Source organism: Balaenoptera borealis (genome assembly GCF_965194805.1).
Source record: "Balaenoptera borealis genome assembly, chromosome: 15".
Classification (NCBI taxonomy): Eukaryota; Metazoa; Chordata; class Mammalia; order Artiodactyla; family Balaenopteridae; genus Balaenoptera; species Balaenoptera borealis.
The window spans coordinates 25,582,195-25,598,980 of NC_138871.1; the positions used below are offsets into that span (position 1 = coordinate 25,582,195).

General features: G+C 38.4%; 2 protein-coding genes and 1 pseudogene across 4 annotated transcripts in view; 1 reads left to right on the forward strand and 2 right to left on the reverse strand.

Annotated features, from left to right (window-relative positions):
• Window positions 1–16,786, reverse strand: part of LOC309611944 (uncharacterized protein) — a 371,966-nt gene that overhangs the window by 284,257 nt on the left and 70,923 nt on the right. The window lies entirely within an intron of this gene.
• The window catches only part of LOC309611946 (RNA/RNP complex-1-interacting phosphatase-like), a 136,873-nt gene that overhangs the window by 74,694 nt on the left and 45,393 nt on the right, over window positions 1–16,786 (reverse strand). The gene's annotated exons all lie outside the window — the stretch shown is intronic.
• LOC309611948 (centrosome-associated protein ALMS1 pseudogene) lies at window positions 1,143–15,707 on the forward strand (annotated as a pseudogene). The gene is made up of 2 exons (XR_014249754.1): window positions 1,143–1,352; window positions 14,215–15,707. The product of XR_014249754.1 is annotated as a centrosome-associated protein ALMS1 pseudogene (transcript).

Below are 16,786 nucleotides of genomic sequence, written 5' to 3' on the forward strand. Positions count from 1 at the left end.
CCTTAACTTGTATACTTAAAAATGTTTGAAATGGTAAATTTTATGTATATTTTACCACAATGGAAAAAAGCTACCAAAAAATGAAACTCGAAAAGAATTTTAAAACTAGATATCTGTCTTCCAAATTATTGTTGAGTATATAAAATAAGCAAAATAACATAGAACAAGAACAGGAAACAAGAGGGGCTTCCGTGGTGGCGCAGTGGTTAAGAATCTGCCTGCCGTCGCAGGGGACACGGGTTCAAGCCCTGGTCCAGGAAGACCCCACATGCCGTGGAGCAGCTAAGTCCATGCACCACAACTACTGAGCCCGCATGCCACGACTACTGAAGCCCGCGAGCCTAGAGCCCATGCTCCGCAACAAGAGAAGCCACCGCAATGAGAAGCCCGCGCACCACAATGAAGAGTAGCCCCGCTCGCTGCAACTACAGAAAGCCCGCGCGCAGCAATGAGCACCCAATGCAACCAAATAAATAAACAAATAAATACATTTATTAAAGAAAAAGAATGAAAACTAAACTTTTTAAGCCTAGTCTTTCAGAACAGTAGAATGGGCTCCCAAAGAACCTTTCAAATGCTAATTTTTCTCTTTTCCTTACAAATTCTATAATCTAATAAATTATATACTTGCACTGTTTCTTAGATGTTCAATTGCTTTCCTGATTCCATTTTTTTCATATGTATTCACCTTTGCCCAAAATGCTTTTCTCTTTCCATCTCAGTTTTTTTGGTTTTGTTTTAAACATCTTTATTGGAGTATAATTGCTTGACAATGGTGTGTTAGTTTCTGCTTTATAACAAAGTGAATCAGCTATACATATACATATATCCCCATATCTCCTCCCTCTTGCATCTCCCTCCCACCCTCCCGATCCCACCCCTCTAGCTGGTCACACCACACTGAGCTGATCTCCCTGTGCTATGCGGCTGCTTCCCACTAACTATCTATTTTACATTTGGTAGTATATGAGTCCGTGCCACTCTCTCACTTCGTCCCAGCTTCCCCTTCCCCCTCCCCGTGTCCTCACGTCTGTTCTCTACGTCTGCGTCTTTATTCCTGTCCTGCATCCATCTCACTGTTTATCCAGTGTAACTCTCTTCTCACACTAGTAGATGCTTGAGAGGTATTTTAAAATAATTTTTGTCAGCTTCCTGTCTGAATCGTGATTTCCCTCTCTTAGGTTCCAGGGCTGCTGCTGCTTCAGAGCAGTCAGCTCAACTACAAGACACGAAGATTGATAATCTAGCAGACACTAAAGCCATTAAACAGAAAGGGGAGATCCACAGTAAGAGGACCGTTCCTAAGGAAGCCTGGCCCGAAGAGAAGAAATCCTTGCAAATAGATATTGCAGGTAATGGGGAGTGGGGTAGGGGGTGTGAGAGAGAGAGAGCATGCACACGCAAACGCCTGTGTCTACGTGTTTCCACTTAATTCTGATGAGACTATAGTCTCACAATTTAAACAGAGTTCCATCTTTTTATTTTTTGCTTTCTTATGCATATCACTTCAGTGCTTCTTTGTCTGTGTGGATGTATGTATTTATTTGTAAGATAATTGTTACTTCTGGGAAAAGACACTGGCAATTTAGAAACAAAATTACAATTAAATACCCAAGGCTGATAGTATTAGAAGTGAAGTATCATGTCTCAACACTGAAACAGGGGAGGGAAAGCTTAAGGCATTCCAGATGACTGTGACAAAGACAGAAAGAATCTCAATACAAACTTTTAAAAAATTACAATAAAAAAGACCCAAGATCAAATCTATTTATGTTCACCCATGGCCCCCTTTTTCTAATAACATAAAAGAAAAGTGTATAGGACACAAGCCATTACTACCTAGCTGTCAAAGGAAAACTGGATATCCACATGCAGAAGAATTAATTTGGACCATTACCTTTTACCATATACAAAATTAACCCAAAATGGATCAAAGATCCAAACAGAAGAGCTAAAATTATAAAACTCTTAGAAGAAAACATGGGGGGAAAGCTTCATGACATTGGATTTGGCAATGATTTCGTGGATATGACACCAACAGTATAGGCAACAAAAGCAAAAATAAATAAATTATACTATATCAGAATTTAAAACTCTGCTTCAAAGGACACAATCAACAGAGTTAAAAGACAACCTGTGGAATAGGAGAAAATATTTGCAAATCATGACAAGTGACCAATATCCAGATTATATATGGAACTTCTAAAAGTCAACAACAAAGAAACCCAATTTAAAAATGGGTAAAGGACTCGAATAGACACTTCTCCAGGGAGTATATATGAATGGCCAACAAGTATATGAAAAGATGCTTAATATCACTAATCATCAAAGAAATGCAAATCAAAACCACAATGAGATACTACTGCACACCTATTAGGATGGGTAGTATCAAAAGAACAGAAAATAACAATCGTTGTCAAGGATGCAGAGAAATTGGATCCCTTGTGCACTGCTGGTGGAAATATAAAATGGCACAGCCATTATGGAAAACAGTGTGGAGGTTCCTAAAAAATTAAAAATAGAATGACGATATGATACAGCAATCCCACTTCTGGGTGTATATCCAAAGGAATTCAAAGCAGGATCTCACAGATATCTGCACACCCATGTTCATTGCAGCATTACTCACGATAATCAAGATACGTCCATCAGCAGATGAATGGATAAATATAATGTGATATCTATACAATAGAATGTTATGCAGCCTTAAAAGAAGAAAATCCTGTCACATGCTATAACATAGGTGAATCTCAAGGACCTTGTGCTGAGTGAAATAAGCCAGTCACAAAAAGATAAACACTGTATATTCCGCCTACGTGAAGTATCTGAAATAGTGAAAATCATAGAAACAAAGTAGAAAAGTGGCTGCCAACGGCTGGGGAGAGAAAGGAGGGGGAGTTCATGTTTATTGGGTATAGAGTTTCAGTGTTGCAAGATGAAGATGTTCTAGAGATCTGTTGTGCAACAGTGTGAACATACTTAACACTGCTGAACTGTATGCTTAAAAATTGGTTAAGATGGTAAATTTAATCTTCTGTGTTTATCACACACAAAAAAGAATGTGTAAGATGAAAAAACAACATTGCAATTCTGCAGTGGGTAGTCTAGGAGACATAGCTTGGAAAAGAAAGATGGAAATATAACCTGCAGAAGCATACTCTAGCCCAGGCCGCACAGAGGAGGTGAGCGGCGGGCGGGCGAGCGAGAGAAACTTCATCTGCAGCTCCCTATCGCTCCCCATTCCTCACGTTACCGCCTGAACCATCCCCCCACCCCCCAACCCCGTCTGTGGAAAAATTGTCTTCCATGACACCGGTCCCTGGTGGCAAAAAGGTTGGGGACCGCTGCCCTAGAGGACCCTCAAGGAGAAATGGATAATACAGAACACTAGAGAGCTTGAACACACATACTTAGCCCATGACAGACCATAGAAATGAAATTAAAAAAAAAAAAGCAGAGTTAGAGAAACATCTGGAAATATTGAGGTTGATGTGTATAAATGTTTGTATGCTTTTAAAACACAACCTTTCAAATGCTCATAGAACATTTTTTTTTCAAACAGCTTTTTTAATATGTAATGCACATATATAATTCTCCCACTTAAAGTGTACCATTTAATGATTTTTACCCTATTCACAGATATGTGCAACCATCAACACAGTTGACTTTAGAACATTTTTATCACCTCAGAAAGAAACCCTATACCCCTTAGCTATCACCCCTCTATTTCCTCATCACCCACCTCCCCCCAAGCCCTAAGTCAACCACTGATCTACTTTGTCTCTATTATAAATTTTCCTATTCTAGACCTTAATACAAATGGAATCATTTAATGTGTGGACTTTTGTGACTGGCTTCTTGTAACTCAGCATGATGTTTTTGGGTTCATCCAAGTTAGGGCTTGTATCATTATTTTATTCCTTCTAATGGCTCAATAATATTTCATCGTATGTATGTATCACAGTTTGTTTATCTGTTTGTTGATGGACATTTGGTTGTTTCCACCTTTTGGCTACTATGAATAATGCTTTTATAAAATAATGATTTTATATTTATAAAATATAAATGCTTTTCTATTCATGTACAGGTTTTTATATGGACAATATGTTTTCATTTGTCTTGGGTACGTACCCAGGAATGGAATTCCTAGATCATGTGATAACTTTATATTTCATCATCTGAGGAGTTGTCAGACTGTTTGCCAAAGTGGCTGCACCATTTTACATTCCCAGTAGCAATGTATGAGGATTTCAATTTCTCTACTAACTCACCAACACTTATTATCTGACTTTTTCATTGGATCTATTCTAGTGGATGTGAAGTTGTATCTCATTTTGCTTTTGATTTGCATTTGCCTCCTGATTATGATGTTGAACATCTTTCTGTGTGCTTATTGGCCAGTTGTGTGTTATCCTTGGAGAAATGTGTATTCAGATCCTGGCCTGGTTTTTATTTGGGCTATTTCTCTTTTTTATTGAGTTTTAAGAGTTCTATGTATTCTAGATACACATTCTTATCAAAATTTTGATTTTGATATATTCTCCCATTCTGTGAGTTAAAATTGGGAAGTATGAGTCCTCCAACATGACCTTATTTTTCATGATTGTCTTGGCTCTTCTGGGTCCTTGACAATTCCATATGCTTGCAAAATTTCTACTAAGAAATCAGCTAGGATTCTGATAGGGATTGTGTTGAATCTGTGATCACTTTGGTGAGAATTGCTTTCTTAACAGTAAGTCCGTGGACTTGGGATGTTTGATTTAGATAGATATTTATTGATTTAGATATTTATTTAGATATTCTTTAATTTCTTGCAGTCATTTTTTGTAGCTTTCAGAGTAGAAGTTTTTCTCTTCTTATGTTAAATTTACATTAATATTTTAATTTTTTTGAGGCTGTTGTGAACAGAATGGTTTCCTTTTGCTTTTCTTTTTGTTTTTGGCTGTGCTGCTTGACTTGAGGGATCTTAGTTCCCCAACCAGGGATCTAACTTATGCCCTCTTGCAGTGGAATTGCAGAGTCCTAACCACTGGACTGCCAGAGAATTCCCCCAGAATGGTTTTCTTAATTTCATTTTCAGTTTGTTAATTGCAAGTATATCATAATACAATTGATTTTTTTAATATTTAACTTTTATCCTGCAACGATGCTGACTCGTTTATTAGTTCTAAATGGTGAATGGGATTGTTTGCTTAATTGGTCTTTCTTAGCTTTCGTTGTTAGTATGTAGAAATGCAGCAGATTTCTGTGTATTAATTTCATATCCTGAAACTTTAGCGAATTCACTGATGAGCTCTAGTAGTTTTCTGGTAGCAGCTTTAGGATTTTATAGTATCATGTCATCTGTAAAAACTGACAGTTTTACTTCTTCTTTTCCAATTTGGATTCGTTTTATTTCTTTTTCTTCTCTGCTTGCCGTGACTAGGACCTTCAAAACTATGTTGAAAAAAAGTGGCGAGAGTGGACATCCTTGTCTTGTTCCTGATCTTAGGGGAAATGCTTTCAGCTTTTCACCATTGAGTATAATGTTAGCTGTGGGTTTGTCATATATGGCCTTTATTGTGTTGAGGTATGTTCTCTCTGTGCCCACTTTCTAGAGAGTTTTTATCATAAATGTGTGTTGAAATTTGTCAAAAGCTTTTTCTGCATCTATTGAGATGATCATATGTTTTTTTTTTAATAAATTTATTTTATTTATTTATTTTTGGCTGTGTTGGGTCTTCATTACTGTGTGCGGGCTTTCTCTAGTTGCAACGAGCGGGGGCTACTCTTTGTTGCGGTGTGCGGGCTTCTCATTGCGGTGGCTTCTCTTTGTTGCGGAGCACAGGCTCTAGGCGCACAGGCTTCAGTAGTTGTAGCACGCGGGCTCAGTAGTTGTGGCTCACAGGCTCTAGAGCACAGGCTCAGCAGTTGTGGCACACGAGCTTAGTTGCTTCACGGCATGTGGGATCTTCCAGGACCAGGGCTCGAATCCATGTCCCCTGCAGTGGCAGGTGGATTCTTAACCACGGTGCCACCAGGGAAGCCCGATCATATGGTTTTTATTCTTCAGTTTGTTAATGCGGTGTATCACACTGATTGATTTGCAGATATTGAAAAATCCTTGCATCCCTGGGATGAATCCCACGTGATCATGGTGTATGAGCCTTTTAATTTATTAGTGGATTCGGTTTGCTAGTATTTTGTAGAGGATTTTTGCATCTATGTTCATCAGTGGTATTGGTCTGTAGTTTTCTTTTGTGTAATATCTTTATCTGGTTTTGGTATCAGGGTGATGGTGGCCTCCTAGAATGAGTTCAGAAGTTTTCTTTCCTCTGCAAACTTTTGGAAGGGTTTCAGAAGGATGGGTGTTAACTCTTCTCAATGTTTGGTAGAATTCACCTGTGAAGCCATTTGGTCCTGGACTTTTCTTTGTTGGGAATTTTTAAATTGCTGATTCAATTTCAGTTCTGGTAATTGGTCTGTTCATATTTTCTGTGTCTTCCTGATTCAGTCTTGGGAGGTTGTACCTTTCTAAGAATTCATCAGTTCCTTCTAGGTTGTCCGTTTTATTGGCATGTAGTTGCTCATAGTAGTCTCTTATGATCCTTTGTATTTCTGTGGTGTCGGTTGTAACTTCTCCTTTTTCATTTCTGATTTTATTGATTGGGGCCCTCTCCCTTTTTTTCTTGATGAGTCTTCCTAAAGGTTTATCAATTTTGTTTATATTTTCAAAGAGCCAGCTTTTAGTTTCATTGATCTTTCCTATTGTTTTTTTTAGTCTCTATTTCATTTATTTCTGCTCTGATATTTATGATTTCTTTCCTTCTACTAACTTTGGTTTTTATTTATTCTTCTTTCTCTACTTGCTTTAGATGTAAGTTTAGGTTGTTAATTTGAGATTTTTCTTGTTTCCTGAGGTAAGCCTGTATTACTATAAACTTCCCTCTTAGAACTGCTTTGTCTGCGTCCCATAAGTCTTGGATCATCGTGCTTTCGTTTTCATTTGTCTCTAGGTAGTTTTTGATTTCCTCTTTGATTTCTTCAGTGATCCATCAGTTGTTTAGTAGCATATTGTTTAGCCTCCACGTGTTTGTGGTTTTTGCAGGTTTTTTTTCTTGTAGGTGATTTCTAGTTCCATAGAGTTGTGGTTGGAAAAGAAGCTTGATATGATTTCAGTTTTCTTAAATTTACCAAGGCTTGTTTTGTGGCCTAACATGTGATCTGTCCTGGAGAATGTTACATGTGCACTTGAAAAGAATGTGCATTCTGCTGCTTTTGGGTGGAATGCTCTATAAATATCAGTTAAGTCCCTTTGGTCTAATGTGTTATTTAAGGCCTGTGTTTCCCTGTTGATTTTCTCTCTGGATGATCTGTCCATTGATGTAAGTCAGGTGTTAAAGTCCTTACTATTATTGTGCTGCTGTTGATTTCTCCTTTTATGTCTATTAATATTTTGCCTTCTGTATTCAGGTGCTCCTATGTTGGGTGCATATATATTTACAGTTGTTATATCTTCTTCTTGGATTGATCCCTTGATCATTCTGTAGTGTCCTTCTTTGTCTCCTGTGACAGTTTTTATTTTAAAGTTGATTTCATCTAATATAAATATTGGTACTCTGGCTTTCTTTCGATTTTCATTTGTGTGGACTACCTTTTCCATCCCCTCACTTTTAGTCTGTATGTGTCTCTAGATCTGTAGTGAGTCTCTTGTAGGCAGCAAATACACGGGTCTTGTTTTTGTATCCATTCAGCCAGTTTGTGTCTTTTGGTTGGAGCATTCAGTCTGTTTACGTTTAAGGTAATTATCGATATGTATGTTCGTACTGTCATTTTGTTAATTGTTTTGGATTTGTTTCTGTAGGTCTTTTTTTCCCCCTTCTTTTGTTCTCTTCTCTTGTGATTTGATGACTATCTTCAGTGTTATGTTTAGATTCCTTTTTTGTGTATGTGTGTATCTGTTACAGATTTTTGGCTTGTGGTTACCTTGAGGTTATTGTATAGCAGTCTCTGTATACATATGGTGATTCTTCTAAATTGCTGATGTCTTAATTTCAAATGCATTTGCAATTACCCTCCATGTGTACTCTCCTCCCCTCATGATTACTGTTTTTTATGTCATGTTTTACATCAAATTGTTTTGTGTATCCCTTAACTGCTTATCGTGGATACAGATGATTTTACTACTTTCGTCTTTTAATCTTCCTGCTAGCTTTGTTTGCGAATGATTTCCTACCTTTACTGTATGTTTACTGGTGAGCTTTTTTGTTCCATAGTTTTCTTATATCTAGTTGTGGCCCTTTCTTTTGCACCTGGAGAAGTTCCTTTAACATTTGTTGTAAAGCTGGTTTAGTGGTGCTGAATTCTTTTAGCCTTTGCTTGTCTGTACAGCTTTTGATTTCTCTGTCAAATCTGAACAAGAGCCTTGCTGAGTAGAGTATTCTTGGATGTAGGTTCTTCCCTTTCATCACTTTAAATATATCATGCCAGTCCCTTCCGACCTGCAGAGTGCCTGCTGAAAAGTCAACTGATAGTCTTATGGGAGTTCCTTTGTATGTTATTTGCTGCTTTCCCCTTGCTGCTTTTAGTATTCTCTGTATCTTTAATTCTTGACATTTTGATTACAGCGTGTCTTGGTGTGTTCCTCTTTGGGTTATCCTGTATGGGATTTTCTGCGCTTCTTGGACTTGGATGACTATTTCCTTTCCCAGGTTAGGGAGGTTTTCAGCTATTATCTCTTCAAATATTTTCCTGAGCTCTTTCTTTCAAATATGTTCCCGGGCTCTTTCTCTCTTCTTCTGGGACCCCTGTAGTGCGAATATTAGTGCTCTTGATGTTGTCTCAGAGATCTTTTAAACCGTTCTCATTTCTTTTCTTTTTTAAATCTTTTTTCTGTTCAGTGGCAGTGATTTCCACTACTCTGTCTTCCAGCTCACTGATCCATTCTTCTGAATCCTTTAGTCTACTTTGATTCCTTGCACTGTATTTTTCATTTCAGTTATTGTATTCTTCATCTCTGGTTGTTCTTTATATTTTCTAACTCTTTTCTTAAAACTTATAACTTCTCGTTCTGTGCATCCATTCTCCTCCTGAGTTCTTTGATCATCTGTATGATCATTACTCTGAACTATTTCTTGGGTAGATTGCCTATTTCCACTTCACTTAGTTCTTCTTCTGGGATTTTATCTTGTTCCTTCATCTGAAACATATTGCTCTGCCATCTCATTTTGTCAATAAGTTGCTATTTGTATTTTTATGTATGTAGTAGGTAAGTTACATCTGTCAACCTTGGAGAAGTGGCCCTCTGTAGGAGGCGTCCTGTGCATTTCAGCAGCACACTCCCCTCTCGTTACCCAAGCTGTGTGCTCTAGGGGTTCACCCTAAGAGGGCTACTTGGGCCTTCTGTTGTGGTGGGCTAACTATGTGGGCAGTCTGGTAGGCCCCTAGTCTGGTTGGTTGCCAGGTCCTGCCTTGTGTGGATGCTGCTGGCTGCTGTTTAGCAGGGCCTGGTCACAACGTGGCTGGTTGCAGAATGCTAGGGGCCCCGGGGCTAATGCTGGCTCACTGGTGGGTGGAGTCAGGGTCCTGAAGACCCTAGGGTTGTTGCCTACCCACTGGTAGTTGAAGCCAGATCATGGGGTTAGTGCTGGTCTACTGGCAGGCAGAGCTGGTCCCTGGAGTCCAACTGCAGGGTCCTGGGATCCCAGAGCTCATTTCAGATTGTTGAGGGGGTGGTGTCGGTTCCTGACACAGTTGGGTACAGGGTCTGGAGTGTCCTGAAGGTTTCCTTGGCCTGCTAGTGGGCCAGTCCAAGGCCCAGCTGGTCCCAGGGTAGGCTCTGGCCTGCATTGAGGAATCATAGTTTTCTTGCTTTTGGTGCCTGCATCCTGGTGAATGAGACTGGTCTAGAAGCTTGGCCTGGCTTCCTGGTGGGAGAGTCCTGTGCCTGTCTACTGGTGGGTGGTGCTGGGTCTTGGCCCTCTGGTGGGCTGGGCCATGTCTAGGGGCTAGTCCAAAGGCAGCTGTGAGCTTTTTTGTCTTTAGGCAGCCTGTCTGCTAATGGGTGGAGCTGTGTAATGACCCAGTTAGTTCTTTGGCCTGAGGCGTCCCAGCACTGTTGCCTGCAGGCTGTTGGGTGGGGCCAGGTTTTGGAGCTAATGAGCCAATATGTCATCCACCAACAGTATTCCCCAATATGTCTGCCACCAGTGTCTATGTCCCCAGGGTGAGCCGCAGCCACCCTCCCCCAACCCCTGCCGCTCCAGGAGACTCTCCAAGACGAGCAGGTAGGTCTGGCCCAGGCTCCTATCAAATTACTTCTTTGGCCCTGTGTCCCAGGGTATATGAGATTTCATGTGCACCCTTTAAGGGTGATATCTCTATTTTCCCCAGTCCTGTGGGGCTCCTGCAATTAAGCCTTTCTGGCCTTCAAAGCCAAATGCTCTGTGGGCTCATCTCAACAATGCCAGACCCCCAACCTGGGAGAACCTCTGGAATATATTTACTCTCCAGTTTTCGTTGCCTACATAGGGGTTATGGAATTTGATTATATTGTGAGTCTCCCCCTATTACCGGTTTTGTTGCCGTTCCTTCTTTATGTCTTTTGGTGTAGGAGATCTTTTCTGGTGGGTTCCAGTGTTTTGTGTGTGTGCGTTTTTTTTTATTGGTTGCTCTGCGGATAGTTGTGATTTTGGTGTGCTTGTGAGAGGAGGTGAGCTCAAGGTCTTTTTACTCTGCCATCTTGCCCACTTTCCTCTATACCACATTTTCTTTTTTTTTGTTTTGTTTTAATTTTTATTGGAGTATAGTTGCTTTACAGTGTTGTGTTAGTTTCTACTGTACAGCAAAGTGAACCAGCTATACGTATATATATATATATATATATATATATATATATATATATATATATCCCCTCTTTTTTGGATTTCCTTCCCATTTAGGTCACCACAGAGCATTGAGTAGAATTCCCTGTGCTATATACAGTAGGTTCTCATCAGTTATCTATTTTATACATAGTATCAATAGTGTATATATGTCAGTCCCAATCTCCCAATTCCTCCCACCCCCCCCATACCACACTTTCCTTATCTATTCATCCATCAGTGGACACTTAGGTGGTTTCCATGTCTTGGCTATTTTAAATAATGCTGCAGTGAGCACAGATCTACGAATATCTCTCCAAGACCAAGCTTTCAATTGTTTTGTGTGTAGACCCAGAAGCAGAATTGCTGGATCGTATGGTAGTTGCATTTTAACTCTTTGGGTAACCTCCATACTGATTTCCATAGTGGCAACACCAATTACATTCTCACTAACAGTGCACAGAAAAAGGAACCTTTAGCTCCATAACCTCACTAATGCTTGTTATTTCTTGTCTTTTTGATGATAGCCATTCTAACAGGTGTGAGGTGATATCTCATTGTGGTTTTGGTTTACATTTCCCTGATGATTATTGGTGCTGAGCATCTTTTCCTGTATTTGTTAGCCATTCGTATGTCTTCTTCACAAAAATGTCTATTAAGATCCTGTGCCCTCATTTTTTAATTGGGTTGTTTGTTTGTTTGTTTTTATTTGAGTTGAATTCTTTGTCTATTTTGGATGTTAACCCCTTGTCAGATATGTCATTTGCAAATATCTTCTTCCATTCAGTAGTCTGATGGTTTCTTTTGCTGTGCAGAAGCCTTTCAGTTGGATGTACTCCTACTATTTACTTTCGCTTTTGTTGTCTTTGCTTTGGGCGTCAAATTCAAAAAATTATTGCTAACACCAGTGTCAAAGCTCTTACTGCCTATGTTTTCTTCTAGGAATTTTATGGTTTCAGACCTTACATTTAAATCTTCAATCCATTTAGAATTGATTTTTGTGTATGGTGTAAGATAACGCTTCAGTTTCATTCTTTTGCATGTGGCTATCGAGTTTTCCCAGTACCATTTATTGAAGAGACTATCCTTTCCCCATTGTATATTCTTGGCTGCTTTGTCATAAGGTAATTGACCTTATATGTGTGAGTTTATTTCTGGTCTCTCTATTCTTTTCCATTGATCTACATGTCTGTTTTTATGTCAGTACTATACCATTTTGATTACTGTAGCTTTGTAATATAGTTTGAAATCAGGAAGTGTGATGCCTACAGTTTTCTTCTACTTTTTAAAGATTGCTTTGGCTATTTGGAGTCTTTTGTGGTTACATACAAATTTTAGGATTGTTCAATTTTTGTGAAAAATGCCATTGGAATTTTGATAGGGATTGCATTGAATCTGTAGATTGTTTTGAGTAGTATGGACATTTTAACAATATTAATTCTTCCAATCTGTGAACACAGAATATTTTCCCATTTGTTCATGTCTTTTTCAGCTTTTTTCATCAATGTTTTCAGTATACAGGTCTTTCACCTCCTTGGTTAAATTTATTCCTAGGTATTTTATTCTTTTGATGCAATTATGAACAGGATTGTTTTAATTTGTTTTTCTGGCAGTTTATTATTAATGTATAGAAATGCAACAGATCTTTGTCTGTTAAATAATTTTGTATACTGCAACTTTACTGAATGTTTTAGTTGTAACAGTTTTTTTGGTGGCGTCTTTAGGGTTTTCTATATCTAAAACCATGTCATTTTCACATAGTGACAATTTTGCTTCTCTTCTGATTTGGGTGCCTTTTGTTTCTTTTTCTTGCCTAATTGCTCTGGCTAGAACTTCCAATACTGTGTTCAATAAACGTGATGCCGGTGGATATCCTTGTCTTGTTCCTGATCTTAGAGGAAATGCTTTCCATTTTTCACCATTGAGTATGTTAGCTATGGTCTTGTCAGAAATGGTCGTGAGCTATGTTTCCTGTATACCTACTTTGTTGAGAGTTTTTATCATGAATGGATTTTGAGTTTTCTCAAATGCTTTTTCTACATCTATTGACTATATGATTTTTGTCCTTTATTTGGTTAGTGTCATGTACCACAATGATTGATTTGTAAGATGTTGAATCATCCTTGCATTCCTGGAATAAATCCCACTTGATCATAGTGTATAATCCTTTTAATATATTATTGAATTTGGTGTGCTAATGTTTTGTTTGGTTTCTTTTTGCATCTATGTTCATCAGGGATATTGGCTTGTAATTTTTTTGTAGTGTATCTACACTGGGTATCTAGGTAACGTCTGGATAACAGGGTAATGTGGGCCTTATAAAATAAGTTTGGAAGTGTTCTCTCCTGTTCTGCTTATTGGAAGAGTTTGAGAATCTTTCATATTAATCCTTCCTTAAGTGTTCGGTAGAATTCAGCAGTGAAGCCACCTGGTCCTGGACTTTTGTTCATTGGGAGGTTTGAGAGTCTTTTTATCCTTTAGATATAAAAGCAGACTCCATGTATCCCACTATATTTTCGGGAAATTGTCTTAGGGATTCCCAGAGTATTTTGTGAAAATTCTGATTACCAATAATCTATAGAGAAGGTAAAATGGATCCCATAGTTACAAGTGATACTGTGTTTCATATGTATGTCTGTTTCTTCCATGACTTAGAACTCTAAAAATGTGTATGGAAACTGAATTAACGTTTGCAATTATGGTTTATAGTTGTTAAGATGTTCTACATCTTAAAATGCCTATTTTGATATAGAATGACTGTCAAAATGTGAAGATGGAAGATGGTAAATTATAGTAGGTGTATTTTACCACAATAAAAAAAATGGAGGGGGTGTGAAGATGGTTCAGAAAAAAGAATTTTTCAAGGCTCTAAAACATACAAAGAGTTGGAGTTTTAAAAATTCCATCCATTTAATTACTGATGATAAAAATAAAGTCTCAGGTTTCTTAGCTGAAAATGAGATTAATAATACCTCTCTCTCAGTTTGATAAGAGGGGAAAAAACAGATATAGAGCATATATCATAATAGCCCACACATAGCAAGCAGTAATACATAGCAGCTGCTGTTACAATCCCAAGAACCTAAATGCCCTCCTCAAGGTCATACAGCCAGTCTGTGGCAGAATCCAGCCCAGAATCTGGGTCTTTTGATCCTGAGTCTCTTAAACTATTACCATGCCAATCTAGCCACTAGGCACAAGGCATGAATCCTTTGTCCAGGCAGTGAATTTTCTGAATCTTTATATAGACCATTCTTTCCTTCAGTCTTTGTTTTGTATCTAAAGAATTAAATGTGAATACTATTTCTAAAGGGAATGCAAATATTTTGAAAGTCCTTCAAAATCTTTTTTTTTTTTTTTTTCACCTTTTCAGAGTCCAGATGTCATTCAGAATTTGAAAATACCACCCATTCTGTCTTCAGGTCAGCTAAGTTTTACTTTCATCATCCAGTGCACCTACCAAGTGATCAAGATTTTTGCCATGAATCCTTAGGAAGAAGAGTTTTCATGAGGCATTCTTGGAAAGATTCCTTTCAGCATCATCCAGACAAACAAAGAGAACACACTTGTCTTCCTTCCTCTTATCAAAATGTGGCAAAGACAAAGTCAGATTATACCAGAATAGAGAGCCTCAGTATCAATGTAAGCTTGGAAAACAAAGAAGTACAGCATACTACTAAAAGTCAGGCTAGAGATTTTCCAAAATATGACAAACAAGTTAATGACCTAAAAAGGGATCATAAGGCCACCCCAGAGTTAACAACTCAGCACACTGTGAGTTTAAATGAACTCTGGAACAGGTATCAGGAGCGACAGAGGCAACAGAAACCTCCTGAGTTCAGTGCCAAGAAGGAACTTTCCTTGGTGGAGCGACTTGATCGTTTGGCTAAACTTCTTCAGCGTCCCATCACACATTCTCTCCAGCCCTCAGAAAGTACACAGGATGATAGCAAGGGGGAACAAGATGTTAAGGAATGGAGTGGTAGACAGCAACAGCAGAACAGCAAGCTTCAGAAAAACAAACGGTATAAAAGCCTGGAGAAATGCCGTAAAAACACAGGCGATCTTAAAAAAAAAACAAGGTTCTTTCTACTCATCAAGCTGGGAGGGCCAATCAGATTACAATTGAACAGATTAAATTTGATAAATATATTCTGAGAAAACAGCCAGGTTTTCATTATATAAATAACACTTCTTCAGATTCTAGACACTCAGAGGAGAGTGAGCTGCTCACAGATACTGCCGCCAACAGCCTTTCCACCACCACTTCTGTGGAATCAGATATATTGACCCAAACAGATAAGGAAGTGACTCTGCATGAGAGGGGCAGCTCTATTTCCACCATTGATACTGCCCGACTGACTGAGCCATGCTTTTGGCCATGAAAGAGTTTGTTTGTCACCCAGGCGAATTAAACTAGACAGCAGCATCACCGACCATCAGAGGAGATACCTTGAGAAGCGGAGCGAGAAAAACAAGAAACCATTGAATACAGGTTACCCCCAAATTACTTCAGAGCACACCAGAAGGAAACACATCCAGGTACATGGCTACAAATTCCATCTGGCAATGTGACTGCATTTTTCATGGACTTTTTAGTTAAGCTTTGCACACAGGTGAAAAATAGCCAATTGCCCTTTCCTCACTATAACATTTCTTACCAGCTGGAAAAGAGTGAGAAAGTGTAGTACAGTGCTGTTTGAGTCGTCATGCTTTTCATCAACACTCATTTACGAATTACCCTTTGGATGAAAGGCTTTGCTGCTAAATGCTTCAAAATCTGCAAAGTCTATACCTTTGGTACAGGGGAGCTTCAAGTTTAGAATGACCTCCATTCTGAACAATATTGCCTGGTTTTTTTGCCTGTTGGTTGTTGTTTATTCATTCCTTCCTGTCTTTTAAGAAATTTTGAGGTGCTTTTAAGCGCGCACACACACACACACACAGACACATACATATATAAGTAATATGATATGATTGTTTTTTAAGTAAATGAAGAATTGGAATGATGGAAAATTAGACTGAAGCCAGGGAGGGGTGAGCTACAACATGATTTGAAAAATAAATACATGAAGAATTAAGAGTGACGGGAAGGCAAGTTGATACCTTGTGGATGTGGTTGCTAAAAATGAGCCACAAATTTTGCTTTATGTTTTCTAGCAATTAGTGTTGCTAGAATTTTGTGATCACTTACATAACTCGAATATAAAAGCAAGCGAAATTTTCAAAAGCATTACAGATATTTCTGGTACTGAGACTTCTTAAATTTCTCTCGTCTGTCCTCATAAAGAAGGCGTTGTGGTGTAACAAAATCCTCAACGGCGTCCTTACAGTACATTCTCAGTAACAACAATCATGTAAGGCTAATAGGGCCTTAGTTTAGGGAATTCCATAAAGGCAGATTTCAAGGGGTCAGTAAATGCAGACCATTACTTTAACCCAAGATAAAATTGATTTGGAGAGGTGCTCTCCAAATAGGGATACTTGCAAAATGGTTCATTGGAGTATGAACCTTTTAAAATTTATATTTTTGTATATGTTTTACAGGGCATGAGTACAGCAATAATATATAATTTATAAATAAGTATCTACTTTAGTAGTTTGTACTCAAAAATATTTTATCAGTGGGACCCCATGATCAAAACAATTTGGAGACCACTAGTTTAGCTGAAAGAAGGCACAAAACATTCAGACATTTAACCATAAATATTATTTCTCAATTGACTTTTTGGTAGGTATTAAATGACAGTAATTACACATATAAATAGTACAATAAGACTCTTTTTTAAAGTAAGCCAAAAATTGGGACAGACACAGATTGAGGCTTTTTGTTCCATAGAGGAGGTAGGGGGAAAGGATGCAGATAGAGGGGTTTTTGGTGTGTGTACTAGAATACATATACGTAACAAAGTTTACAGTTTTATCATTTTAAAGTATGCAGTTCA